The 27,786-nt window shown below is 39.1% G+C and overlaps 1 protein-coding gene across 4 annotated transcripts in view; it reads right to left on the bottom strand.

Moving 5' to 3' along the window:
• kmt2cb (lysine (K)-specific methyltransferase 2Cb) overlaps positions 1-27,002 on the bottom strand; it is a 97,646-nt gene extending 70,644 nt beyond the window's left edge. For all 4 annotated transcript variants that reach the window (XM_030750991.1, XM_030750992.1, XM_030750994.1 and 1 more), the window contains exon 1: positions 26,246-27,002. The gene's annotated coding sequence lies outside the window, so the exon portion shown is untranslated. The remainder of the gene's footprint in view (positions 1-26,245) is intronic.
• Between the last annotated feature and the right edge of the window lie 784 nt (positions 27,003-27,786).

Raw genomic sequence — 27,786 nt, 5'->3', positions numbered from 1 at the left:
TGACCAGCATCAAATTTAGTGACTTTTCCCGGTGTCATCGGGGACTTTTGAAGAGTTTTAGAGATATGCCGTGTTGTTCCAAAAAAATGATTTCCAGTATTTCCCCCCCAAAAATTATTGGTTGTATTTAAATGGCTGTAGATTCATTTTTGGCCTAACATCTGTGAAACATCTGTGTCAAACACATCTCTCGTGAATGATATTATGTCATTCTGAGCGAGAAACAACACTCCTGTCACAGGTAGAAGCTGCAATCACTTCTTGGCAAAGTGCCTTTCATATATTCTTTATTAATGAAGGTAAAAATTATCATTGACATTAAAAATGTCTTTTTTCCTGAGAGATCTGCCAAGAGGGCTGCAGAAATTGCAACAAATGTAAAATTACAGTTCTATAAAGGGTAGCCAAAAACGACTGGACTGATTATAATGCTGATACAGTAATGCAGTCATAAATATATTTGCAAAACAAGTCATTTCTTCATTTTATATATAAGCCCTTCATAAATCCTGTGCGCCACAGTCTATTTACCGATATAAGAAAGATAATACAGTAAAAAAATAAAAAATAAAATCGGAAATCACTTTTTGGCACAACACCGGAAACATGAAAATTCCGTTGTCGCCGTGTTTTGTGTACATACAGCAATACTGCGGCCCTTCCTACGCTGTGGCATCGCCCGGACCTCTCTTCGGCACCGAGGGGGACACCTAACCCCACCCCCGGTCCTCGATTCGTCCTTTGGCGAGTTTTAAGACAGCCAACAGCGAGTTTTCTTACACAAAACTTGGCAGCAGTGCCAGCCGCCAATCACCAGATTGCGTACAAATATAAGCATAGATGACAACACGCCAGGAACATATAGAATTAATGTACATACCTTCTGAATAAAATCCATCATGGTTTTCTGCGGTTTACTGTGTACGGCTTACATTTTTGATTCAGCTTTTTGGAACAATACTTCCACTTCCTTGTTGAATTTATCTTCGGCGGTTTTGGCTGCTTTCCACACCTGCTGCGCCGCACTCACAGCTTATTCCTGTCTAATATCGTTATTGAGTCTTTCTGTGAATCGATGATGGCCTATTTTAGAAAATTCAATGAAGCCTTTGAATTGATCCGCCAGATCGGAGGCCATATCGCTGCAGACCACAGAACGGCGCAGTGGTGTACAAGTGAACGAGAGCGCCTCCGTGGATGCGCTGAGTTCTACGCTGTTGAATTTACTTGCGAGGAATGACATTATTTGCGGGGATTATGTTTGTAACTTTTGACTTAAAAGTATTCCATATTCGTCTGATCCATAATTGGAGTTTGCAGTTTTCCAGTGAACACTCATTAAAACGGCCACTCTCTGTCTTCGGGGGAGGGGCGTGGTCACAAACAGACTGACAGATCACATGCAGACGGGCAGGCCAGACCCATGCGGAGAAATTTTCATTTTAGACTTTATGACTCATTTTATTTCTCCGTTTCATAAGCGAACTGTTCAACCAGATAGTTATATTTTTATTTACAAAAAAAAAGCGGTTACAATTTCAAGCACTTTCAAGCACTATATCCAAAATTCAAGCACTTTTCAAACCTTGAAAGGACAATATTAAAATTCAAGCATTTTCAAGGATTTCCAGCACCCGTACGAACCCTGCTTTTAACAGATATCCCCAGCTAGAAAAGCTGTATAACAATAGGATCCTACACAGATCAGGATCACTTCCAGGTTCTTTGTTTAGGTATTTGAGGAGAGATTGGCACATCAGAGCAAGGGTACTTTTACTGACTCCAGCACCACCACCTAGGAAATGATAGATTGGCTCATTTGAAGTCTTGACATGATAGAGCACTTTCTACAAGAAATCAATTTGGCCTCTGTTGACGCATTTGTTGACAGTAATTGTGATCCGGCATTTCTAGGTTTGGTTGCAGATGTTAGCCATCTTCCTGTAGCTGAGGTATACCCAAGTTGATCCCAATATCGTATGTTTCAGTACTGTCAGGAGCCTGTTGTTGGATGCTGAAATAATCTTGATCCTGATGGTGTGTTGAGGGAGCAATTTGTCCCCAAGGTCATCATCAAGTTGAGCACTTGCTTGGTCAACAGCAGAAGAAAACGGCTCATAAAGAGAGCTCTCCTGTTTAATGGTATCCTTTATCTGAAGAGAAATCACCTTTTAATTTAAAAGTAAAACAGAAATACTTGAGATTTAAAATGAGAACTAAATTTACATTAGTAAAGACAAAGGAAAAATTCGAATGTTTAATGAAAGTAGATGAAGGTAAATCCTAGTAAACAACATTAAACAGAATGGGGAGAATTTTGATGCTAAACAGGCTAATTATGAAAAATTCAAGGCTGATTGAAAGCTGCCTGATCATTTTATAAAGAAGATCAAAATGTCAAGATATTAATACATTTATCCTTAAGATGTTAAGGATACCAAATAAATAGAAAGATTTTTATTGATAAACATCCTAGTAATGTGGTTATAGTGATAATAAATGGACACAAATGCTTGGAAAAATATTTCTTAGAAAAAGTCTATAATATAAACCTGTTGGCATCGGCCTTCACAGGACTCAGCTTGTCCAATTAACTTTTCTTCATTTCTCCAGTGAGTGTATAGCATCAGCAATTCATGATAGTGCTTCTCTGTGTTTCCTTGTCAAAGTGGCATGTATGAAGGATACATGGAAGCTAAAATAAGTGTACAAAAATGTAAACACAGAACCAAGAACTGTCCATATTATTTTTAGGTTTATATGACAACATGCTTAACACTTATGGGTTCTCAACACAGTTCATTTATTATCATCAACTCATTATCAAGGTGGAGGGAACTGGAACACTTTTTTGTATTATCTGGCAAATACTGCTCATTAAGCAGGTTCTGCTTTAGATGGAACATGTAAAACAAGCGAGACATCAAGAATGTTCTATTTGTTCTAAATGCAAGGAAAATCACTGAACAATTTACATATGAGCACACGACTGTTCCTGCAGCTAAGGAAACAATGTTTAGCTATTGTTCAAAGTAAAAATAGGGGTAGTATTGAGAAAATGCGGAAAATGCGAAAAATGATTACTTTCTGTCTCACAGGAAGACAGGTTGATTCACAGTTGCTACCATGATGATGATGATGATGATGATGATGATGATGATGATGATAATCGGCTGGATCTGGGTTGGACTGCTCCTGTTGTTCTAACAGATCATCGTCATCACTATGCCTGTTTTCTGGGAGAAAGCCATCTACTGACTTTCTGTTCTTGTGCATGTTTTTTTTTTTTTTTTTTTTTTTTTGAAAGTCGTATTATACCAGCATGCATACTCTTCCAGAGAACAAGTTTCTAAGTGAGATGTCCATTCTCAATCAGTCCTGAAGCTTGAATGTTTTCATCATCATAGCAGCAGCAAGAAAACCCATCTTTTGGCAAACTGGTGTTCACAAAGACAACTTGCTGAGAAGATTTTCTCATTGGTAGTTGAAGCAAAACATACACAGCTTACTGCTCTACTGCATTGAGAAACTTATTGGCTACCGATCTAAGTTGGTAATAGATGTCGCCTTCTCCTGTGCAAGCTTCATGGGTTGCTTTTTGAAATAATTCCCTCATGCCATATTGTGATTTTGTCACATAGGGTGCTACATACATAGCACACGCATAAACATTGGTCACACTGTACATCCATATTTGTTCTCCACGCTTTGAGGAGGATTTTAATGTAGGCACTGATCAGGATTCGCCATGGCTCCCTTTTTAGAAACGTCGTGCTTGATCAGTGTTCTAGCTAGCAGTTGATCGTCAGGTGCTGAGCCTTGCTGAGACACTCTTGTGAGATCTCTTGGCTGAGGATCTCACTGCTTCATTTTCGGAGCTCTGCTGTCACTGCATTTAGCAAACAGGAGTGCACCCTGGGAACTCTGCCCCGGCTAGATCGCTGGTTTTATCACTGCTTGTGCCTGTATTATTTCACTGCAATTTGCAATCTACCACAGAGCACGGACAGTTTCATTCACTATGTGCACTGATTAGGCTTCATAGGTGCTTTCTGGTTACATATGTAGGCCCTGTCGCTCAATTAACAAGTGGGAGCAGCTTTTAGCAGTTAGCATTAGATTGCTAATTAGCATTAGCGACGGGCTGAAAAAAATTATTATCCTGTTGATTTTAGTGGTCAAACAGCTAGTGGTCAAACAGCTAGTATGTACATTCTGTTGTTTCTAAACAGTTCAGATAGTCCTTTAAGGAAATCCTCTCCTAGTTTCATTTTGGCCAACTCTTTGATTTTTGCCTAGTTTTTTTAGTGTTTCTTCTAGGCATCATCCTGTTCTTCTGGTGGTATAAGTTTTAGAATACAGGTGTTTTTCCATTGGTGGTTATGGATATTTGAAGCATCCTTTGTTTTGTTTTTTTGTTTTGTTTTTTTTTTTTTTTTTTTTTAACAGGTGTGAGAATGGCTGTGGACCTGATATACTGTAAGGCAGGGATCCTCACATTCAGGCCTCGAGAGCCTCTGTTTCAACACACCTGAGTCAAATATAGAAGTCATTAGCAGGACTCTGGAAAACTTGCCTGCATACTGACGAGGTAATTCAGCCATTTGATTGAGGTGTGTTGGATCAGGGACACATCTAAAACCTGCAGGACACAGGCTCTCGAGGCCTGGATGTGAGGATCCCTGCTATAATGTCTGTGAGTTCTGGATCCTCTTCCTGAAAAAGCTTGTGACAGCTAATTCAATTTCTGGATTGTGTCCGATGATTGGACCATCTCCAATCCAGAAGAGGTAGGGGATATGTGGACTGTTTAGGAAATCAATAACAATGTAATGGCAAAAAATAAATCAGATGCTGCAACTTTGGTTTTGTTGAGAAATTGTACAATTTTAAGTGAGATTACATCGAGTAGCATTTTTAATTAATTAAAACCAATGATGGAGTATTAAATGCTTATCACCAATATGACTTTCAGCATAATGGCCATGATACAATGAGACAAATCAAGCTAAGTGATGGGGCTATTTTACTACCAAAGAAGCTAAATTATTACAAAGATGCTTTTTACCTGCTAATGTAGAAACAAACTTCTCACGTTTACACAAACTACAATGGCTTTCTAGCACAAAGAAATATGTAATTTGTAGGATCCTGTCATTGTTTCAGAATTTTTTGTAAAAGTGAAATATAATCAACATTAAATACCTGTCACACTGCTGAAATTCAACTCTGCAGAAAAAAAATCTTCCAACTTCCCAAGAGGACGTAGATCACGTCAAATTAAGTGAAGATGACACTGCACAAGGAAATCAAAATGTCTGACACTCATGAATGGATCTCTTTGGATCAATCTGGATTTGTCATTTTCATCTGAGCAAAGTTTTACTAGGATCTTCAGCAAATACCCCCATTTAGCAGAAAAGCTACAAAATAAAATAGCTGGCCCCAGTTGGTGAATCATTGCCACAGGATTATTTGCAACTTGCTTCAAGTATGGAGAGCCTTTTAACGAAAGCATGACACTAAACAGGCTAATCGGGCCATAATTAAAATGGATGTACTGTTGGATTTTGCTTTTGTCTTTAAGTGTACCAGCATTCAGAGCAACATTTTTTGATGTGCATTTCCTCACGGCAACTTGGACCTAGCCAAGCAGGTATTTCATTTGGATTTTCTTTGTTTTGAAGAAGCACAACACATACTCTATCCCTCTGCCTTAATTCTTACTTGACTGTAGTAAACTGGCACAGTTCTATCACTGTTGTCTGATCGTTTATGCTATGTGGTCAAGGTCAGAGTTCAAGTTTTTCTGAAAATCTTGTGTACACGGTAGCCTCTTTCCCACCAACAGGGTTCTGGTGCCGGTGTCTTAATTTGAACCGTTAGGCGGGTTTTCCACCGCTGAAGCACTCGGTTCTCAGCCGAAAAAAGGGTTCAACTCCGGCCCCGCAAACTAGCTGGTCTCGAACCAAGAACACGTGATGAAAGCGGCAGAAGGGCGTGACTCTGCCATCTCAACATCAAGTTTTCTACCATATTACATGTGTATTACATGAGAAAAGTGAAGCAATTTTCACGGCTGTGAATTAGGTTGGGCTCTAAGGCTGAACTTGCTGCTTTGTATCAGTTCATATCACAGATAAAAGGACACAAAGTGCGTACTTGTTGTCTTGCTCTAATCGCTGTCTGTGTTTACCTCTGTGCTGCACACAGAGGCTGCAGTACTTTGGTTTGGACCGTAAAACGTATTTGTAGCACAAGAAAGGGGAGCATGTTCTCCCAGGTTTGTGCACTTCGGCTTCCGTGTCCAGCCCACACTCATACGTAAAGGAGCAGTTCACAGAAACGCAGTGGGAACGCGGGCCCGTTCTTAAGCGTTTTGCCGGTTCATTGGGAACAGCACGAGCACTGGCATGCGAACCGACTCCTCGGCGGTGGGAAAGTAGCAGGTAACTCCAGAAGCACGTGACCAAGCAGGTTCAAATTCACACCATAGATGGCTCATGGTCATAATTTTAATTTAAGTCTGTTGAAGAACCATTTGAAAAATTAAGATATCCTCTGACATTACCTGCCAAGATGGGTCAAATTGCATTCCTAGTTGCATAAACAATGGACCAGGTGTAGAAAGGTGCTGTGCAGCTGTTCTGACTTTGTGGAGCCTGACATTTTCAGAAAACACTTCAAATTTCTCTTTAAATGAACTTTAATTGTTGCATTTTGGTCAGGCAACTTTGGCAGTGAAATAATTGTAGACTGTACACCAATGGGAACATCAACATTTCCAGTTATTTTCCTCTGTCCTCGTCTAGGTGCAGGATAAATTTTCATAAAAGGCAACCTTGGAGATACTAACCTCCATTCTAGTTGCTGAATACCTATAAGTTTGTCAGGCATTTTTGAGAAATCCATCTTATTACAGATTACACATGGTGGACAATTGCTCTTCTTTAGATACTGAAGACAAGTGTGGCATATTCACTATTTGTCTTTTTGTAAGTATTTGTTTACAGTAGCAGGATCAATAACTACCAGAGGGTGCAAAAGTACAGACATTCTGTACTTAAGTAGAAGTACAAGTACTTGTGTTAAAAACTACTCAAGTAAAGAAGTTGAACCAGTACTTCAACTTTTACCAAAGTAAAAAAGTACATGCTCTGAAATGTACTTAAAGTAAGAAAGTAAAAGTAGCTCTTTGGAGGACGTTTCTACCAACTATTTTTGTGTAAAGCTAACCGAACTTCATTGTTGTAATAATATAAAATAATATTACATGAGAATACAAACATTATTCCAATCTAAATTTTAATTCTAAGGAATGTTCTCAGCTTGAATCTGTTATATAGGACACAAATTGTGAAACGGAATTTAAAAACAGCTCTATTCTCTGTGTCCTACATAGTAGAGGGTGAGTGTGCCTCCACACCTAAACACAAAAACAAGGATACTCAGAGTGGGATTCAGAAGGTGGAGGAACCCTAAGATCACTTGTAGTGGCTCTGCATGGGGAGAAGAATCACAACTTTCTATTGTGAAATCCAGTAAATTATCTTTGTGTACAGGCTGTGATCAGCTGACTTGTTGCTGCTGCTCTTTTCTTCCTCTTCTCCCTCTTTCTTATATCTTTCTCCATCTGAGTGAAGTTATCGCTCATTCTTTTCTCTCCCTGGAAATACAGTGGCTGTTCCTTTAGCTAGCAGACAGACTGTGTGACAAACTGCAGACACTTTTGGTGCTGATATTTGTTTAGCATTTAAAAATGTTACATTTAAAATTACCTGCCACACATTACTCTCTTTATGCTCACTCCTCTTCTGTAATGCTAGCTAAATGCTGAAGTACCGCGAGCACAGCTTACGGACATCAGCCCTCGGTCCGGCCTACTGTTAGCCCTGATTATAGCACTATAAATGATAAGCCCCGCTGACGGAGGATACGCCAGTACGAATGTCTCTATGTTATTATTCCTCCATTTAGGCTCAGATCATTTGATGGTTGACGGCGCAGTGAAGGGAAATGTAAACTTTTCTCAGATGCGTTAAACCTAAAGTAATGACTGTTTTGAAAATGTAAGAAGTAGAAAGTACAAATATTTGTGTAAAATGTCTTAAAATAAATTGCTGTTAACTATATGAAAACACGTTACTGCAAACAATGTTTATACATCATTAAAATATGGGAAAATAACAGAAAAATGAATAAATTGCAACTTAAAAGTATGGCGCATTGTGCCACGCATTATAAACGATGCTCATTGTTCACATCTCAGAAAGTTAAAATCTAAAATGATAATAAACCAATACAATACAAACATTCATCCATCCACTTTCTTCCGCTTATCCGGGGCCAGGTCACAGGGCCACAGCCTGAGCCGTGAAGCCCAAACATCCCTCTCTCCCTCCAGCCTCCTCCTCCAGCTTCAGTACTGGATCTTTGTAGAGCTACAAAGTAACCTACTTAAGTGGCTGATGTTGTTGCCGGCATTTATGCTTGTGCAGGTGCATTGTGTGGGCTAATTACCTTTAGGTCGTGTCCCGGTGTTTTACATCATGCAGTGCCGGCTGACAAAAATACTGGGACCTTTCCCTCCTGGGTCCTACTCTTTCAGGGTTTATACAGGAATCCTAGAGTTAAATTTACTACCTTTTACTACCTTTTTTTACTACCTCTAAAATATTTTTACTACCAGGACGAAATCGAGCAGCAGCCTTTTTTGGGGCAGCAGTGGATTCACAGCACTAAGCCTTGTAAGATGATCGCCCATCTCTCACCAAAGACAAAACTTTATCCCACTTACTTGAAGGTGTAACTCTGACCTTGTCTTGACTAAGACCTCATACACATTAATATTCCAAACACATTTCGAAAAGTGGCACAGTGGGTAGGCGCCTGTCTTGCAGCCGGTGGGTTGCCGGTTTGAGACCCTGTCCCTGCGCTGCGTCCTTGGGCAAGACACTTAAACCACATTGCTTAATGGCAGTGTCGGTCTCTGGCAGCATGACCGCAGATGCTCGTCTCTGGATCATGTTTGCCTTGTGCGCACAACGACAATGAGTTGAATCTATCTAAATTTGTTTTTTTAAGAATATAAACAAAATGCAATGAAATTCAAGTTTCACAAGCCGATTATTTATTTTCCAATACAATATTGGAATACTGGTTTGCTGCTGAGATGTGACAGTGATACTTGTGCTCGTAGCTGACCTTGAGGTTGCAGTCGCAGCACTTTGTGTAGCACCAAAAAACAAAATACGGATCTGCTCAATACGCGCACGAATCCACTGCTGATGAACGGTGGATGCTCGGTGTGATTTGATCGGCATCACACCGTTTCAGGTCAAATTTATATTTTTTCTGCACACCTTACAAAACGCCTCTCAATCATTCCCCATGACCGGCTTAACCTCTGGGGTCCGGGGTATATTTGGCCATTTTTGACAACTTTTGTTTTTAGCTTCATAGTTGACCTTAGAAACTGTTTACCCTGCCTTCTTTACCTTACCTTCTTTCATTTTGACATACTGTATTAAGACATCGGACTTACAATCACATAAAAACATAAAATCAGAGTAGAAAAAAGTTAGGTTTTTTTTTTTTTACTGTAAAAATCAGAAACATGCTCAATTATTTTTACAATTAAAATGCAAATATAAGTTGTAAATTTGCAAAACTTGTGTAAAAATATAGTAAATAAAGTTAAATACAACTATTCACATTAAAATGCAGGAAAGGCCTCAGGTGTTTTTGTGTACAACTATTTGCAGAGCAATCAGGACTCACATTAAGATGCTACACAAATTATTTATGCCACCTCAAAAAACATTTTCTGTCCTCCACAAGACTGAGGGGCCCATCACAGGCAAAACTTGCCAGTAATGTCTCTTTTACCACTTCTTCACCTGCTCCGCAGCAGCCAAATGCACCCAAATGCATCGTGTTACCGCAAAATTTTCTGATTGGTTGATTTTTCCACCAATAGGAAAGGGGTTGTCGGGAATTTTTGTTTTGTTTTGTTTTTATTAGCAAGCACTTCCTGTTAGCGAAACTCACATTTTCGCCGTTTATTTCTGCACAAAACGCGCATCGAAGGTGAGGACAATATACAGGAAAAAGCATGGCGTAAATTATTGGGCATAACTCTGGTTTTATTTGGCCTATCAACGTAATTTAAAAACTGGTACATAGTTTCAAGTTTCATGGCAGCAGCGTCCCGATGCTACGTCATCTAAAATCGGCGATGTCATTTTGACACGCCAGCGCGTCCGTGCACTCCGGAGGGTTAAGCCAGTCTTTGCCGGGTCATCGAGCCAAAGTTGTGAAAACTACATTTTCCCATGACGAGGCGCAAAATGACTCCGCGCATGCGCACAGCAGATCGGACAGTGGAACCGCTCGTCAACAACGTCAGCTCAGGTCCTGCTGAGTAGTTATATTTCTATACAGATCTTATAGTTAAACAAACTTAAAACAAAAAGTCTGCATCAATGGAAAAGTCAAAATATATTGAAGGGGTGATGAAAAATTTACTACCAAGTCAAATTTTGTTTACTACCTTTTACTAGCCTTAATTTGACCTCATTTAATTTACTACCTTTTACTACCCCGTGGAAACCCTGTCTTTGCTGTGGTCAGTTTTTTAAGGTGCAAACACATTTGTCTAATTTTTTCACTTCTTTGTACAAACTTGGGGGAAGCAGCCGGAAATGCGCACAAGGAAATTACGGTGTTTCCTGGGAGGTGCGTGTCAGGTTACATTATAAAACTTCAAAAATAACTAACAGTATTAGACCTAATAAAAATATCCTACCAAGCTTAAGACAGTTAAGGCGTTTTTCTGTAAACAAGGGTAAGGGCTGCAGCTCTATCTGGTGGCAGATTGCTGTGTAACATGTAGGACAACCATTTACTGCAGTGGGCATCAATTAAACTCTTAACAATTAGGCTAACCGACTAGTGCGTCTCATATCGACTAGTGACAATAGCGGCAATTAGTCATCTAGTCGTACTCATCCCTACTTATTTTTTGGTGAATCTCTGATATCACTATGTAATGTGTTTCTAAGTGGTTTTCTCAATTATTTTTGTAACTGATTTTCATGGGTTCTGTAAATTAGATCATGCCCTTTCCTTCAATCATTTCTTTGGATATTCTCTGCATCCTTACAGGATGTACCAGCTCTTTTGCGCTGCCTGCCTTTCTGTGCATTCTCCATTTTTCCTTAAAAAAATAAAATAAAATTCCTGAGTCCTCTTGCACTACCTGCCTTTGTTCCTTTGTGCATTCTCCATTTTTTCTAAACAGAAAAAAAAATTTCAGAGTCCTCTTGTGCTGCCTGCCTTTCTCTGTTCACTTTCCATTTCTCTGAAGGATTTGTCAGATCTCTTGCACTGCCTGGTTTGTTTCCTTTGTGCATTTTCCATTTTTCTGAAACACTCATAAACCCTCTTATTCTGTGATCCCTTTACTTCTCTGTAGGATTCATAACTTAGTTTATACTTCCTGGTTTGTTGCCTTCTTGGATTCTCCATTTCTTTAAAGGAGTCATCTTTTGTAAATGTTCTTGTTTAACCCTTTATTTACCCCTGGTGGGCCCGTTAACTTCAAAGGTACCGCCATTTGCGGACATGTACTGTAATAGCCCTATATCGGGTGTGAATTGCAATTTCTCAGCTTTCAGAAACAGTCTGAATTTTTCCAATAGGACAAACTGATGCGTAATTACGGTAATTCAAAGTGTGTCTGATCAGACGTTTCAGTGGTGATATTCTCGGTGTTAATCAGCTGATCATGGCAAGTAAGGGCAGGTAACAGGTGTATCGCTCCGATTGCTGCTGTTAAAGGCTCAACTTTCACACTGTTTAGACATGTACATTTTCTTGTACTTGACACTTATGAGACTTACCCATGAGACTTTCATTTTGCAGATTTTTGTTGATATTTATTTGGATCAGAAAAATATCGGCTTATGTGAAATTCTGTTTTTGTTTCAGTTTCTCATCATCAGTAACTGGTTCTGATTTCCAATACCTGTTATGGTTTCATCAAAATAATTACAACCTGCTGTTCCATATTCTGATGGTTTGATATTTCTGACACTATTTTTATGATGTTCAGAACTGAGTTTTTCTTCAGTAGTAGGATTTAAGCTTGAGGACCAAGACTCTGATCCAAGAGGTTTTGAATGACTGCTCATTAGCGGTAATGACAGTAATCCTCAATCATATGGGCACACTAGTTGTAGTCATTCGATTTTTTTTATTTTTATTTTTTTTGGAGGATGTAATGAGTGATGTAAGGTTGTACCAACATCCACAGCTGAGGCTGGCTCATTTGACTGGTACAATGATTATCTTGATGTTATACTTTGTGTGAAAACACACTGATGTACAGGTGCGTGATCCTCAGAAGGCACTGGTGGTGATTTCTGAGGTGGTCCTTCAGCAGGACATTGTTGTGGCAGTTACTGTGACTGTGAATCCTGATTCTTTTATTGTGTTTGACATGCCAAGCCCAGTGTTTCATCAGAAGGCATTGTACTGGCAGGCAGGTTTTCTGGTGGATGATGGTGTGGGAACACTGCCCTGTGCCGACATGGTGGCTTATGCAATTGTTGGTTTAGTTTACCAGAAGGTAAGATTCTGGTAGTTAGTACTGTCTTTTGAAGTCAGTGGTTGCTCAAACCTCAAAGAGTAAACTGGTGTACAGTCAAACTGGAAGTCATCCCAGATGTTATGAAGGTGATTAACGTGTGATATCAAATCTTTCATGTCCAAGAATTATAGTAGAACTGCAAAGCCTGTTTCTGAGATGATACCACAAAAATGTCTTCTTTGTGAATCAAATACATACATTCCTTCTGAGGAGAAGATAACTGCTATAGTGAATCCACATGTTGTGACCAAATAGCCATTTGTATTTTAGCATTATCTAAAGTCAGTGCATGTGTTGATCTCAGGCTTAAGGAGTCCATACTTTGTTTTAGGCTCTCTTTGTGATACGTATTTTAATCCCAGCATTAAATCCATCATAGTACACAACAGGTGGGAGCTCACTAGAATCCTCACTAGCCATTTGTGGGAATCTATTATATATGCCATCTCACTTAGCCATTGCTATACGTAAAGTAGCTGGAGTCCAATTCAATGATGGTATCAACAGCTGCATAAGCCATTGGAGTGCAACATTTCCCTCTAGACTGCTCACTGTATATTGATGACCCTTGGTGAATAGTTCCTTGTACAATTAATGCTGCTCCTTCACTTTCCCATTCACTCTTTTTGTTTAGATTTTGCCATGAAATGCCCATTATCCCTGCTCCATATACATTTACGTTTCTGTGTGCCTCGATTCTGCCATCAAATTTCTGCTGTTCTCCCTTCTTTGGTCATCACTTTTTGTTTTCCTTCAGTCTTGGCATGTTTAATCACAAACAAGTTATTAGTTTCCTTGGTGAATTAATCACACCATAAAGTAACTACAGAATTTTTATTGTAAATTCAATTGGTATCATCTGAAAACTGAATAAGGCATGAAATCAGTTCCATTGCTAGTGGTCATGGTGGCACCTGCTAGCGAACTGTGGTGATAGCGATCCATTCAGCCCAGTGAGCGCAAAAAAAATAAAAAATAAATAAAAAACACACACACACACATCAGCGATGATCCACTCTGTGTTAAAGGGTAGTTTTTTCCAAATGACAGAAATCCGTCACAGCTGCCAATGTGGGTGAAACGCTCCACTTACACGGAGAGACCTGAGTGCTGTAGAGTTTAAATGATGCATCAAACCAACAAATTTGTGCCAAAGATGTTTTTTTTAAATAATTGAATTATTTGAGTTACTTGTTACTCAAGTTACTCATTGCAGCCCTAGAAGGAAGAGCTTCGATTTAACAAGAGACCTCGGGGAACAAGAATAAAAAATAAATAAATTTTTAAAAAAGGCTCAGGGACGAGCTGCCATCTGCTGTGATGTGATGGCTGGGGAGTGAGAGGAAAGAAGAGCACAGAGAAGCAATAGCAAAACACAAACTATGGGAATGTGAAGACAAAAGTTAATGCCATGCAGTGGAGTGATAAAAAATGCTTAGTGCATCATGGTAACAGAAAATCACAGAAACAAGCATATCATGCTAAACACTGAACCGATTGAATACAAATTGATCATTTACAACTTTAGTTGCTCACTTGGTTGCCTCAGTCAAAATTTAGCCAGAAGAGAAACCAAACAGATGCCATTGCTCTTAGCTAATTAGACTGCCAAACTTCAATGGTGAAAACAGACCTCATCACAAAATAAAAATCACTTGTTGCTCCTAATTCAGTTCATGTACTACATGCAACAGTTACCGCATTCCCTAACCTTGATGCTCTGAATCCTGCTTTATAGGCCAGAATGCAAGAAACGTGTCTTGGGAACTATGCCTCTTTGTATGTTACAGTTTCACATTAGCACACTCACTATGCCTACATGGAACTGAATCAGAAGTGCTGCTCAGGAAAACATTGCATTACTGTTGCACATAAACAAAATGCAGAAATTACAGCTTTCATTGGAACACCATCATTTCTCAACCACTGGTATTAGTCATATTTGTGTCTTTCCAGTAGGTATACCATGGAACAAATTTTAGCAAGATCATGTGTCATGTACATTTTAGCAAGGCATGGCTTCATGTTTCAGGACTTTTTGCACAAGTTGCTGTTCTCTAACGAGGAGCTTAACGGCAAAATTCACAACAGGTGTTTGATCCTCGAAGTGACCAATAAATGTCCTGGTTCAGTTAGTTTAAACAGTTGTCCTCATCATGAACCAGGACATTTATTGGTCACTTCGAGGATCAAACACCTGTTGTGAATTTTGCCGTTAAGCTCCTCGTTAGAGAACAGCAACTTGTGCAAAAAGTCCTGAAACATTTAACAGTTGGACATGTGCATTCAAAAGCTTAGAGAAGGTCACATTAAGTTCACCTGTAAAGGTTTGAATGCATTTTAGGCTCGTCCTGAAATTTCACCCAAAAGACAAATATCCCTAACTTTTTGTGAGTAGTGTATATATATTTAAAAAAAAAAAAAATCTTTAGTCTAAAAAGTAAGAAAACTGAGCAAAATCTAATTTGAAATTAAACACTGTCCAGTAGGGGTGCAGGAAATTTTCGATTCTTAGATGCATCTCGATGCCCAACGTGGACGATTCAGAATTGATTCACAAATGACAACAATCGATTGTCTAGACTAGGGTTTAATATTTTTCCCGAAAATGACATGAATCAAATCCCGGGAAATGACGAGCCATTTCCCGGGAATCCCGGGAAAAAAGTTTATTTATTTTTTTATTTTAATTAGGCCTTCTGTAGCCTGTGTCGGCCTTAACCTATTGTGATATTGTAGAGGTAGCTTTCCAGCTATGTCCTGTTATGCCCAGTAGGGGGTAACGTCGGCTTGATTAATGCAATAAAACCTACATCTCGGCATTCGAGTGCTCGAGCTATGCGGTGTTGTGTCGTTCCTCAACACTCCCTTAACAAATATAATTCGAATATTCCTCCATTGTACATGGAATTATAACAAGCGATTTTACAACTGCTGGTGCAAAACAATACGGTTCATCTCCACAGCATTGATAAAGGCTCAGCCACTTGCGCTGTCGTGGTGACATCTGTTGCGCTATATCTCCACCAGTGGAACGCTGTAATAGTCATTGAAAAGTTAACTACCGTACTACACTATAATATGACATAACACAGGGCCTTGAGTAATGCACTACGACTTGGTCATTGCCATTCTGGCAACAACAAATTTATAACACCGTGTCTGAGGGTTAAAGTAGGTTCGCTGTGAATCGTCTATTGAAAAACTGGCCAATCCTTATAGCCTAAAAAATATACATTTTACTCAACTCCATTTTAAAAGCGAAATATGTTAAAGCAATCTATTTCATGATAATTTCTTCACACATTAGGCCCGTATCCTAATTCATGATTGTTAGTAAGCGGCTGCAAACGAGGAAAAGAAACACTCGAAGTTAAACAGATATTTCTTTATTGTTCAGGGCAGGCATATTTTATAGGCTATATAATGCAATATAACAATATATAATAATATAAAATTATATAATACAAAATACCTTAGGGTAAACACATTGCCTACGATTTCAACAAATTAAAGAGGAAAAAAGTACAACTGTGTAATAGCTCTATTAAAACGCTTGAGATGAAGGCTGAAGCCTTAAACGGAGGCTGAACGTGCCTGAAATGAAGAGTAATGCTTTTCGCATTAAACGAACCCTTCTCTCAATATTTCCTTAAATTTAACATTCTGAAGCTTTCTTTTCTTTCTGAAAGTCAAATCAACGCACGCGACTTTTTTCCCGGTTTCCCGTCTAACGTTTCCCGGGAAACGGGAAATGGTTCTGATCGCATTTCCCGGGAATCCCGGATCCCGGGATTAAACCCTAGTCTAGACGTTAGCTCTAACTGAGAACGTAATGAGCGGAACATAAAGAGCGGAACTCAGAAGAGCGGAGGTGTTGCACCCGGACAGTCTGTGCTGCGCACATAACAAAGACGCAAGATGGAAGAGCGGCAAATCCAGCCGGCACCTTCTGCACTAAAAGCTAGTGTGTGGAAGCACTTCGGCTTCTACGAAGTCGAAGTGAACACATCCATTGACAAGAGTTACACCATATGCAAGTTGTGTCAAACAAAGCTCAAATATTTTGGAAACACCACAAACATGCCATATTGCTTTCATTTGATTTAATATAAATATAAAATAAAATGGGAGTTTTAAAATGGAAATAAAATTGAAGTTAATTCATCATGGATTGCTACTACCAAGATGCATCGATAATCGTTTTATAATCAAATCGCAGTCCTCTGAATCGTAATCGAATCGTAGAGTGCTTGGAGATTCCCACCGCTAATGTCCAGGAACCTTTGAAAGCTTTTCACATTCTTCAATATTAAAATCATATTTTTAATGTCTCTGAAATGTGAGGCACTTGGCCATGCATAATACATATACAATGTCAGATTAGTTTGCCGAGAGTGGCCAATTTTTGCAGTACCAGTTCCACCTTGCTTGTTTAGTTCTTTGCATCGGCTGTTGATGTCAACCTGGACTTGTGGCGAGCGTCGTCAACATCTTAGAACCAGCCATTTACTGGTGCTGTCCATTAATAAATTATGAATAATTTATTTAATCAACTAGTATTGTGGGTGCTGACTAGTGAGGTAAATAAAGTTTAGTCTAGTGACTACTGCAGTCTTTGCTACCTGTCAGAGTCTTCCGAAATTAGGGTACCAAGCTAAACCGACTGACTGGGAGCACTTGGTGTTCCCAAAGATCTTCCATTTAAAAATAATGAATGCTTCCATGCTCTTGGGCACTTGCAATTTTCCTGAAATTTTCTTGCATCTTTCCAGATCTGTGGCTTGTCGGAGTCAACTGGTAAGGCCTTAAAAAGACAGATGTATACTGTTTCTAGTCATATCCAGTGAGTTTGATTAGGCATAACGAGACTCCAATCTGAAGTTTGATGTTGCATTTCATTTCTTGGTAATATTTAAAATAACTTCTTTAGTGTTGTCATCATACCATACTGTGTGCAGATCATTAATAATGAACTGAATCCATGTTAAGACTGAACGCTGATCATATGATTACAAATAACTGGTGTTAAGCATCTTTGATGTGGTTTATATGACCAGAGTAAGACATTTCATCCACACCAAGATTCCAGTTTTTAGTAGAAATACTTTACGCGCTTAATGTAAAAAATAGTCAAGTCTGAGCCAAAAACAGTTTGTTAACCTAGCATTTAACTACTGTAGGCACAGTGCGGTGGGAGCAATTCTACTTCTTACTCAAAGCCATCTGTAATCACTCCACATGCAGCCAGTCCACATTTTCTATTGGCTGCAACCCACACACTGAAGGGAAAAACCACTACAAAGCACTCAATGGTAAACAATGTGAATACTGCCCTTTACTTGTAGTTAACAATACAGAGTAATTCTGAGGTGGCAGGAGTGCAGTGGTAATGATCTAAGTTTCATTTTAGGACAGTCAGACTAGAAATAAATTAATTTCAATTTTAATACCATTTACAGTCATGCTTATGTTACTGCATAGCTGGTATTTCTACTAAAGTTGGAAACCAGCTTGTAAGAAGAGCTATACAGCTGGAGCAAAAATACTGAAATGTCTGTCAGCATCTAAAAGAATAAACGCCTCTGAGCAGATGTATTACATAAATCTACAATTACTACATTATATGCACTGAGCATTAATATAGCTGGAACATGGGATGGAGAGGAACTTAGGGATGGCAGAAGTGCAAACACTTCTCATATGCTTTGGTCCAAGGAGTGTAGATGTTTAACAAAATAGTACAGGCCTTTCTTCCTTTTTCTAAACACTTCAATCTAGTTATAAGATGAAAAATTGACCCATTAACACTTTTCAGCAATGCACTTCATAAAGTAGTGAGCAACTTCCATTTAAAAAAAAAAAAAAAAGGAAAGCTTGAGTCTGTATCACTATCCACAAAAGTGTGATGTGCACTTTGCTATGTGTGCTACAGACATTGGAGAGTTTGTAAGCAATGGAGCCATTCTGCTGAACAACTATGACATCATTTTTAAATATTCTCCAGAATCTTTTTCTGCGTAGGGTTGGGCATCAAACTCAGTACTTTTTAGGGCACTGACTGAGTTTCATCAGTACTACCGAGTAGGGCTGGGCGATATATCGAGTTTTTAAGAAATAGATATATTTTCATACGCAATATGAGACAATATCTTTTATATTTATATAGTCTATGTCACGTTACAATCATACTTGTAGATCCACCAGTTCATACTGCCCTGCCTCTCTCCCTCACTGCTTCACCTGTAAATCATGCAGGAAGCTACAGCATAGCAGTGTTGCCAACTTAGCAACTTTGTTGCTAGATTTAGTGGCTTTTCAGACCCCCCCTGACGACTGTTTTTCCAAAACGTGACTAGCAACAAATTTAGTGATTTTTTCCAGTGATGTGAGCGACTTTTGGAGAGCTTTGTAAACCTGGAATCCTCTGCTGTCGTCTTGTTTTGTGTACATACAGCCTTCATACTGCGTCCGTTCGTACGCTTTGGCATCGCTCTGACCCCCAAGAGTCCCTGGCTGCAGGCAAGAGGGCTCATGATGCAGCCGGCGGATACGTAGATGGGTGAGCCCATTCCTGTATATACCTCGGCACATACGTCTATGGATTTACTGAGCTAGCTAGAATGCTGCTGACTGAAGGATGGAATTTTGTTCATTCAGTCTGTTTACATGTTTTGCTATTTGCACAGAGTACTAGATGTACAGGCGTACACACAGGAGGAAGCACTTTGGTGAAGTCTACTTCACCAGACTGGCTTTTTAAAGAAAAAGTCAGCCTTTTGCTATTTTTGCTGTGTCTTTTCTGTTTACATTTTAATAGCACAGTTGTAAGTCTTCTGTTATGGAGGAAAAATTTATTTGAGGAGCATTATTATTTAAATATGCCATTTGACTCAAAGTGCCTTTTTGTTTATACCTTTTGGGAAGGGAAAAAATAGATATACATCGTATATTGCCATTCAGCTAAAAATATCAAGATATTCTCTTTGGTCCATATCGCCCAGCCCTACTGCCGAGTACTGATTCACATTAAAATCAGTGCACATTTCGGTACCAGAGCACATCTGGGTTAGAGGAAGAAAGAGAGCGAGACTGTGTGATGTCACTCTTGTGATGTGTTAAAGCAGTGGACAAAGTTATTTCGACCAAACAAATTTGTTCACATTTTAGTGCTGCATACTGACAGATCCTGTACATGTATTCAAAAGGTTTGGTATTAACATTGGTAGGGACGTAAGTCCGATGCAGGTAAACAATCCATGTTGAAAGCAAATGAGAAATGCATTAGCCAAAAAAAGCAGAAGTCAGCAGCCATCATTCTATGACAAATGTTTTAAAATGTAACTTGATAACTAGTTATAAAAATGTATAAACTTATAGTTGATAACTAGTGGAGATCATTTATCGGGATTTCCATACTATTTTGGAGGGCAGAGGCCAAATCAAGAGGGGTTCTAATGTGATTGGTCACTTTGATGGACAGTTCAGGTTAATGCATAAAACTGGAAACATAAGTGCTGTTTAAAACCGTATTTGTTTACAATTTGGAAAATAAAGTTTGCCAAATTAACTAACAACAGGTATTGTTTTCTTTGTATCAGTAGAAATAACGACAACTGTCAGATTACTTTAATGCTAAATAAATCTTTAAAACCAGAGGATTTAAATAAAAGTTCTGTACTTTTGTCCCATTAATCTGTTGTACAATATGATATACCTTTTATGATTAAAAATAAATAAATAGTAACAGAGCACAGATAATTCCTAAGAACAAGGGAAAAATAATTTCTGTAGTCAACTTAATTTTCCTAAATGTGAACAAATATAAAGCATGCTTATGTTGCTACCAGATGGTCACTCAGTGAAACTGCTGTACACATCTAGTTGTAGAGGTCCACTTACTGTGGGTTCAGGCTCCACTGTAACAGTTCACCCATATAACATTACAGGTTCTGTGAACAGGCAGGCTGTGGCGTGGACAGGAGAAGAGGCTGTGACAGGATTTACAATATGACAATGGAAAGTATCTCACTTGTCTGATCTGAAATAGTGTCTGATGAAACAGTTAAGGTTGTTGCTATCATTCTGTGTAAATCTCTAGGGTCTTATAACTATATTATATACCATCCTCGTAGCAGCTGCATGCTAGGTATGGTAAGGTGTTGTGCTTTGCAGTCATCTCTGTGCAGCTAACCAGTGGATTAACTTTAGTTGACTGTTGTATAGCCATCACTCTGGTCGCCTGCCCTGGACTTGCAGACCCACACAACTATCTGTTATCTGTTGACACTAAAGTACAATTTTCTTTAATTTATTGTTTTTTTTTTTTAAGTTTAATACATTTATATATTTGGTTATTTGCAAATCTTAATAGTGTTCATAAAGAGACTAGCAAGAACAATATTAAAGAGCTGTTTCTGGTAGGTACTTAGATCTGTGGTTATTAGTTAAATTACTGTTCACCGTTTCAGTAAAAACTGAACGAATGCTCTGATCAAATGCTGATGATCAACTTTTTACAGTTGTGGAAGAAATATCCTATCCTATATTTATATAAAAGTAATACTACAGCATATATACATTCTGTAAAAATAAATGTTACTTTAGGACAAGTAAAAATGAATTTATATTTTATATTAATCTAATTCTGCTAAATATGATTAAAGTATTAAATGGAGTTCATTTTTTACGAATAAATCAAAAATCACTATGAAAGAATTGATCTGTGCTACATCTCAGCAACTTGCTGTCTTAAGGATTTGTTGACTTTTTGTAAAAGGGAAGTTTGCCAATTTAACTACAGCTCTTATTTCTACTGTGCACAGGTGGATGTGCTGATTTATCAGAGGCTTCACTTTCATACTGGGGGGAAAAAAAAAAAAAAAAAAAAAAAAAAAAAATCTTAAAAGCTGAAGAACTCTAAGGCACATTTCGAAGCACTCAGTCAGTCATGTATGTCCAATTACATGTGTTTGCTGCATACTGAGCAACTTTTTGGTGCCAGGTTTAAATGTCTGTATTTTGACCAAAACACTTTCTTTCCCGATCCACATTTTTGTTTTTTTAATGTCGGCTATTTAATTTTTTGTTTGTAAATTCTGTTACTCAATCCCCCATTATGTACCATCCCCTTTAAACATACAAGTGTGTTGTCATGACTTTGCCCTGTCCAGTCTGTAACATGGAAACATGGAGGAAAGGTGGAACAGAGCCGACTGAGCAACTTTAGCAATTTGTACCAAATAAAAATGCCATGTCCATTTATTGGGGCACTTTTTTGGCTTTAGTAAAGACAAACAAACAAAAAAAAAGAAAAAAAACATTTGAGCAAACAAATAAGGTACTACCACTAATCTGTTACAATGGTATGAGTACAATCATATTATCAAAATAAATATTCCAGTTTAGGAGTTGAGCATATTTACAATATAAACTTCATGAACTATGAGGACAAGAACAAAAAATAAACTAGACAGATGATATACATTATGTAATAATAATTCATAATCAAAATCAAAGTAAAATGTTCAATTAATTGTGATTTTGATTTGAGGTCATATTGCCCAGCCCTAGACTGATATAATAATCCAAGTATAGTGATTTCTATTGGTCATAGTTTCTTAACCACAATTAAAGTGGCTGTCACATTCTGATACCAGCTGTAGTCTGCTATGTCTGCTAGAGCAGAAGAGCTGAAATTGAAGAGTGCTCCCTTGGTCTTGTTCTTTGCTGCCCTACCATGATATGATGTGAAAAGTGGATGAATTAAATTTTTAGTAGTGCACACTTTTCTTATTGCTGTGAGCCACATAAAATGTTATCAAGGGAGCCCATTGGCTTACGGGCCATGCTTTGTGTATCCTGTCAATAGCCAGTGGGTTGCCAGACTGAATTAAAAGACACTCAAATGAAGATACTTGAGACTGCCACTCTAAACTATTCAATGATACTCATGCCCTGTAAGAACACGTCTCTATTCATCATCTTCTTCCACTCTTTAGTTTTTTGTTTTTTTAATCCATCTCCAGTTACTAGTGTTTGCCTGGACACATATCTTCTAAGCATCAATCCTCTCAGCTGAGCAGCATATTTAGTCTTAAGCCAAATTCATAATTTCCTTGTCTGCATAGGCACTACTGCAGTAGAAGCTTGTACAGGAATACTGTGAATGCCTGAATTTGTTTACAGTAACTGTTGCTAAACAAGTATTTTTCTCATGCGTTATAAGAGGTACAGTTTTACTCAAATTATTTGTTTTTCTGAAACAGTATTACCCTGGCCTGCGGTTCTAAGTGGCTGTTTCCAAACCATGTATCCTGCCCAGCCCATATATGCCACACAGAGCAGACTTGCCTTCTGTATAAGTAATACTGCAATCTATACTGGCCATATAATGGTTTGCACACAATTTCTACCTGAAACATTTTTAATAAAGCTTCAAGTCTTTTGCACATGTTTTGCTTGACTGTGTATTGTGATGTCCCTACTGTTAAACCCTGACTTCACTGCAATATCTTTCCTTATTAATCCAGTGCACTCAATAGTGGCTGATGGCTTTCACTGTGTGGCCAATGTGGACAAGGACAAAGTTAAGTGGCTGGTGAAGAAAGTACATTTTCTATACACACGTAACTTGGGTGGGCTGCTCACGTATATTGAAGACTACCCAAATATACATGGTGACTCATTCTAGCAATTTTCTTTTTAAACCATATGCAAGAACATCATGATTGCAGTGTCCAGCATAACATTTTTCCGTTACAACCTTACACCCAGACTAGACAGATAGATACTGTATTTATTCCGAAGGAAATTAGGGGCATCCAGCAGCTTAATATGCAAAATAAACAGATTACAAACAATAAAAGGTATAAATTATACAAACTATATTAACAACACAGACTAACAAACTATACTAGTAAAGTGGTAATGATGACTGCATGTTATCGTCCAACCAAGTGAAGCATTAAAGAGTCTGATGGCTCTAGGAAAAAACAATTTAGTTGACTAGTAGTCTTTTACTGAGCCCATGTATATTTTACTAGCCTATGAAAAAAGAAAACAAGCCAATTTTAATTGCTTTGGCAATCTCATAATACCACCACTGGACTATGGTGAAGCCATATGACAATCACAGCTGAGAAAGAAAGAGAGAGGGAGTCAGCTGCTACCACCCTATGTCCAACTTTACAAAAAGTATGCCAAATGTAAGGATCGGGCAGCTTTTCTTTTTATTGAAGTTCAATAATGAGCAATACTGCTATTAATGCTGGAAAAACTCCACCTTGGTTCATTGGTTTGGTCACAACACTGACCCTTTGCTGTCCACTGCGACCATCACAAAGGAGAGGATCTAGCTCGACAATAAATTAACTCAAGACAGTGTTAAATTCACCGCTTCATCAACAGTTTTATTAACACAAATCGAAGATACTTGGGCTGAATCTAAAATATGTTTTACTCGTGTGGTTTTAAGGTTTTACAGTCCACATTTATCCATTTTTACTTGCAAATGTGAGTGAAATTATCTCGCTGTCAAGTCCAGCACCGTCAGCATTGCCTTCCTACTATGTTTTCCATAAAGCTAGCACACGCTTTCTTTCAGTAACCTCCTTTAATGTGGAAATACTGACTTGTTAGCCCAAGGGTTCACATCAGCCAATTTGTAACACCATAACTGGACTAGTGGATGAGAAATAAACTTGTACAAATACACTTTTGGATACAAGTCCATAGGTTATGCTGAATCTTACACTGATTTACTAGCAGATAAGCCCTAACCAGTAACATCCGTTTCCTTGTCATACTGGCTAACTGGCCAAGCTGGTATTAAGGTGGTCCTTAAGGTCTCCTACCAAAGACATCTCCCTTGTCTTGGACTGCAGCTGGAAACCAGTCCTCCTGCTATGAAAAAAGAAAAAAAAAAAAAAAAAAAAAAAAAAAAAAAAAAGGCCTCAAACTGCAGTGATAAATTCACGAGAACTGGCTCATTCATGTACGACAATGCTGAGCTCAATGACTATTGTCACTAGCTATAAGTCCAAAACACCACACTTTTGAATCCATCTGCAAGATGAGACTGATTTGAGGGAGCTGATTATATAATTCATTAAAATGAATCACTCAATCTGACGGAGCTCAAGTACTCAGTTCTATACTGAAACCACATACCTGATAGTATCAACCTCAAACACTTCTGGTCACTAACAGGTACTACACATCTGTATAATGTAATGCCAATAATGAGACATTTCCAAATTTAACACGTGTGCTTTTAACAAACTGTATTGTATATAAAGTCAGTGCCTAAATTCTGCAGTCAGTGTGGCCTGAAATTATTTAAATTATTGGCAGGGCATTTTCAGTGACTCAGAAGAGATCTCACTTTGATGTACACCACCTTTCACTGCTGGTCTGTGGCAATTCTACATTCGACTCCAAAAGCCTCTAAAAGGACTGTCCAACACCAGACTCAAGAAATACAACCCTTTTATAAAAATGTTGAGACAGCACAGACAGCAAGTTAGGAATGTTATCTCTGAGATAAAACTTGAAGACATTGTCTCTTTAAACACTGCACAATGAGATGTGATAAGCTGTTGTCGGATAAGGAGCATTTTCTGCAACAAGCAAACGCTCAAAGGTGAAGAGGAGAACTTTACTTGGGGCATCTGAGGTTAGGATCCGGTGACTACAAGGCAGTCACGACCACCACGGGCGCAGCTGAAAACATGCTAGCGTTAGCTTTTGTTGACTCAAGCTTGGGCACAAAGCAGTTGCATCCAGCTAACGACTGCTAGCTTGTTGTGCTCAACTCTGTCGCCTTTTCTTCGGCGACCAAAGACAAAAGTAACATTGACATCGACTAAATGTAGCAGAAATTGCGAAAGAGAAACAAAGCCGTTTATCACCATTAACAACCGGAGGCGGACTGGACATGGCTTTAGGGACGTTAACCTTAAGACAACTTTGAAAGAGAGGGCCACATATAGCAAACAGGTTACCTATGGTTGCAGTTTGTTGGCCAACTCATCATACTTGCACTAACGCCTACGCCAGAACACTGAATAATGCTTCACCCCTTTGTTGTCCCAGTGCTGGTGTTTTAAACATGTCCGTAGATGACGGCAAACTTAAAAACATAACACTGTCCTTACAGCCAGCTTCACACCGGGTGCAAGGCAAAGGGCAGCATTTGTGCCCAACACACACACACAAAGGCTCGGTCTATTCAATGAAACGGAACTATTCTAGGGAACTACAAAGATGCACAAAAAGTGAAAACGATAGATTACACAACGACCCAGGCTCTGATTTTTTCCTTTTAGCTACCAACCAACGTTACTTGTGTGTACTCGTATTGAGTAATGCAGTAAATACGTAAGTATCTGCTTATACAGAAACCATGAAATGTTCTATTCAATGTTCCGTTCCGTTGAATAGTCTGAGTCATGAAAGCCAAGGCGGCGACAAACCCCCAACATCAGACCGGAGGAGGATAATGTTGGCTCAGCCTCACATGAAAAGATAAAATTCCCAACAAATTGAGCTTGCACGGTGGAAAAAAAAGCAAAAGAGGTAAATGTAGCTTACCTTCCAGCCCTATGAATAGAGAGTTATCCTCTTCATGTCCAAAATAAGGGGGATGAAACGTCGCACTTATCACCCAGCTAACTAGCAAGCTAATGGAGCTAGCTAGCCTCTCTCCAATGAAGCAACACCGCAGTTCTCAAAAATGCATAACGCATATCATTATATTCCAGCGCTGCAATGTTATTCCCAACTTTGCCCATTTGATGGAAAAGCGGACAATGTAAATCCAACAAAAAACAGCTTCATTAGCGCACGCATCTGCGGGATCACTTTCCTTTCTCCAATGACAGCTGTCGTCGCACGAGTTCGGCTTGTATAGCTAGTTGGTGTTAGCCACCCAAGTCTACAGCCAATAATTCTACCATTAACGTGTAAACAAATCGTCCTCGAAATCCAAGCGGCTGCAAAAGTCAACGCTCCGTGAGCCAAACTTTAAGTGGGAATCCTCGGGAGGAAAGTGTAGCGACCCGCAAAGCAAAGGAGGAAAAAAAAAAAGAAAAACGCTGGATGCCGACCGCTGGGGGTTGGCAACTGGTTCTATTTTCTTCAGCTGCGACAAGCTGCGGGACCAAGCGGCCAGTTTAGGAGAGACTCTCAGTCAGCCTGCCACGCAGTAACAACCGCCTCCAAAGACATATAAAAACAAACACTAGCTTGCCAAAAACAACATTCCGCCTGCCGCACTGACCGAGCGGCAAAATGACTATGAAACAGCACAAAATTAAGTTGAAGATGACGCTTCGAGGTGCTCTGTAACGGTGGCCATATCTAATGATAAGTGGCACCGAAGCACAGCCCCCTCTAGGCTCCTCAAAAAACTAGATCCTCATCTCCCCCCCTCCTCTCCACACCAGCACAACTACGGCGCACAAATCTTTCTGAATCGACCCAGCTCGCCGAGAAAGGGATGTTTCACGAGTGTGAGGTGTGTTTTAAAAGATCGATGAGAAGACGTGATGAAATATACCAAGCAAACCATTTTACAATTTCTTCAAAATACTCTCTGACCCTGCGGAGGGATATAAGCATTTAGTAAATAAAATAATGGCTAGGGATGGCCCGAAAAGATGGATCCTGGATTTCCGCTGGGTTTGGAAGTGGAGTTGCAATAAAAGCCATTGGTGCTTGAGCTCATGCAAAATCTTTGCCAGCTGTAGGTATAGTGAATCCAAGAGTCGGAAGGCTTCTTCACAACAGGGGGAAAATACAAAAAAATTGAATAACTTTAATACGCTATGGTGCTAGTGGTTTAGGTTGGGTGCAAATGGACCTCAGCTGCTCCCCTACGACGGCGTCTCCTCTCCTGCTTTAAACCTCCCCCCTACACACGTACACACACCCGCCCAGTATACTGATTTAAGCGTTGCATTATGTGTTAGATAAAGGTACTCTACAAACCGGTCGACCCACCGTACATTCAGGGGTTAACTTTCGGAAAAGGCCCCAGGGGTCGGCTTTCAGCGGCTGTACATAATATGTAATAGAGGCAGAGACTGTTGCGTATTTACTTAGATCTGGCTTTCGATTTTAAAGCTCACTTG

This window comes from Archocentrus centrarchus, chromosome 17 (genome assembly GCF_007364275.1).
Source record: "Archocentrus centrarchus isolate MPI-CPG fArcCen1 chromosome 17, fArcCen1, whole genome shotgun sequence".
NCBI lineage: Eukaryota > Metazoa > Chordata > Actinopteri > Cichliformes > Cichlidae > Archocentrus > Archocentrus centrarchus.
The sequence above is the reverse complement of the archived record's forward strand: the minus strand, read 5'-3'. Positions and strand labels throughout refer to the sequence as shown.